The 2819-nt window shown below is 48.5% G+C and overlaps 1 non-coding gene across 1 annotated transcript; it reads left to right on the top strand.

Moving 5' to 3' along the window:
- Nucleotides 1-1794: 1794 nt before the first annotated feature.
- Nucleotides 1795-1866, top strand: TRNAA-CGC (transfer RNA alanine (anticodon CGC)). Its single transcript has one exon. It is a non-coding gene; the product is annotated as a tRNA-Ala (tRNA).
- Nucleotides 1867-2819: the final 953 nt, after the last annotated feature.

Genomic DNA, 2819 nt, shown 5'->3' with positions numbered 1-2819 from the left:
TAATTCGTACGAAGTGAGAAGTCACCAGGCACTTCTTTATATGGTGGGTCTGGCTAATAGATATCTACGGCCGAATTCGCAAACCTCTTCTGTCGTTAGCGCTATCTAGCCCGGAAGCCCTAGCCCGGAAGCCCTAGCCCGGAAGCTGGAAGAGAACCCCAGAGTATTCTACGCGGACGCCTCGCGCCGAAAACACAGTGACTGTGCAGCGGTGGTGGTTACATCAAAAGACAGGCTGATCGTCAGCGCGTCCCTGAAGACAACAGACCCCGCAGTTGCTGAAGAAGCGGCCGTGGCCCTCGCACTCGCACAGCCGAGCGTGGATACATTAGTCACCGACTCAAAGACAGCCTACAGAAGCTTCCGCAGGGGGGTAATCTCCTCCGCGGTCCGAGACATTCCAGCCAAGCACAAGCCTCCGGGAAGAGCCATAGAGCTCGTGTGGGTCCCGGCTCACTCGCAGATAGCAGGCAACACCATCACCGATTACCATGCCCGAGAAATCTCAATCCGGGCAGAGCACGAGCCGGAAGAGCTACCGCACCCGGTTACCAGCTTTCGCGACATTACCCGGATGTACCGAGAGGAAAGGTGCAGACTGCCAGAACCGCACCCCAAACTCACCAGGCAACAACAGATGATGCTGCGTCGAGCGCAGGCGGGATGCCTTGCGCATCCCGTGCTCATGAACCGCATGTACCCTGCGGAATACGATATGCTCTGTCCTTTTTGCAGAAGAAAAAAGGGCACCCTGCCGCACGTCTTGGCAGAGTGCACAGAACTCAAGACCACCCCCCCTCCTCCCCTTCCCACCAACACCCCGAATCCCCAACCCCTTGAGCAATGGGAGACCTTGTTATCCAGCCCTGCCCTACTGACTCAGCTCGCACTGACGGGCAGGGGCCAGGAGCTGCTGGGAACATATGGGTGCCGTAACTAGGGAACCACCCCGTCTGGTGCGTGCGTGCACCACCGATTTATTTCAGGCCCTGTAAATGTTGCTTCATCATCATCATCGCCAGACATTTTCGCTAATATGTCCAACGTGTGGATTGCTTGTAATTCGCTCTTCACCATGAGTCTTTCTTAACAACCTCATAGGAACACTTGCCCTCGGTCAGTATTTATAAACGTTTTCTCGCTCAAAACGATAGATCACGCTTTTCTTCATTGTTGTGGAGGGGTATTTTTTTGGGACGTAGTGACTGGATTCCAAGGGAAGGGATGCGTAGCAGGGGGCGGCAGAAAGTTAGGTGGGCGGATGACATTAAGACGTTTGCAGGGACAACATGGCCACAATTAGTACATGACCGGGGTAGTTGGAGAAGTATGGGAGAGGCCTTTGCCCTGCAGTGGGCGTAACTAGGCTGATGATGATGACAAAGAATGTTAAAGAAACAATTTCCCCTCGACCCTTATGGAATACGGTATCTACCCATTACTAACGAGGATGGTTTTCCGTCTGATTTAATAATGTTCATTGGCCTCCACAGTATTTAGCGCTCTCGAATGGCAGGATACTACTGCGATCCCGACGCACGACCTACGCGAATTTATTTCCGTGAAACTGTGCAACGGTTGAGATTTCGAAGGCCAGTGGCGATACTCCCGAGTGACTGTCAAGGGTGGAGCCATTGATGGCTCTAAATGAATTTTAATGTGGCGAAACTAGCCCCCACCAGGCTGATTATGTCAATACGACGTGGTCATTGTATCCTGCATATTTTGTTTTGCGTATTGCTATTGCTTTTCTTTCTTTGTCAAAGTCAGGCAATAAAGAAGAAAGAGACGAGTGGGGGTGTAGCTCAGTGGTAGAGCGCTCGCTTCGCATGTGAGAAGTCCCGGGTTCAAACCCCGGCACCTCCATTAAATTTTTCATGTTTCTTTTTCTACGCCTTAGGCAGCAGATATTTTAATCACGCTTTCTACAAAACTGCCACTTAATGGTGCATGCGCATGACTTTTCATACGCCGCGCACAGTAGGAAACGTTTCCTTCCTTTCAGGCTGTGGCATAGCTTTCGCCATAGAGGCTACTGAGCGAAAAAATAAATATTGCAATCTTTATTGCACGAGAAGGTGTGCCAAATATGAAAAGAAGAAGAACGTACGCTGAGACTTAGCCTAGGCATCATGTGCCGAGACTTTATTAAGGTGAAAGCCTTAAATGGCTTTCAAAAATTGCAACTGATGAATACATAGAGCAAATGGTTAACATTTTCCGCCCTAGATATACCGTAAGTGTATGTCATGCGGCGGGTAGGTTTGGGGGCTGCCTTATTCTTTTGTGTAGCAGTATTGCTGTAGTTGAAGCCGTCACGTCATCCGAGGATGGTACAATGGTCCTCTGCCATTTTGCTTTTTCAGAGATGCCTTGGAGGGCTATATGTGTTTATGCTCCGAACGTAATACGGGAGCGGGAAATCTTTTTTGGTGACATTCAGCAGTACTTGAATTGTGAAAGACGCGTCATATTACTGGGTGATTTTAATTTTGTTTGCTTTCCTGAAGATAAATATAAGTTGACTAGTGTTTGTGATAAAAGTGCGTTGCTTTTAAGTTCGATTGTAGGGCAACAAGTTCTTGAAGACATTGGTTATGTGTTGCCAAGTGAAAATCATACCATGTATACGCACTATCAATGTCAGTGTCATGACAGGCTAGACAGAATTTATGCTCTGTTAACCTGTGTACCGTTATTTTCAAGTTATCAAGTGTTACATGTTAGTTTCAGCGATCATCGCCTCGTTATGTCAACCATAGGAAAGAAACAAAAACCATCGAAATTCAGCGGGGACTTATGGAAGCTAAATGATAAGC

This window comes from Dermacentor variabilis, chromosome 3 (genome assembly GCF_050947875.1).
Source record: "Dermacentor variabilis isolate Ectoservices chromosome 3, ASM5094787v1, whole genome shotgun sequence".
Lineage (NCBI taxonomy): Eukaryota > Metazoa > Arthropoda > Arachnida > Ixodida > Ixodidae > Dermacentor > Dermacentor variabilis.
This window is presented reverse-complemented; position numbering and strand designations above follow the sequence as displayed.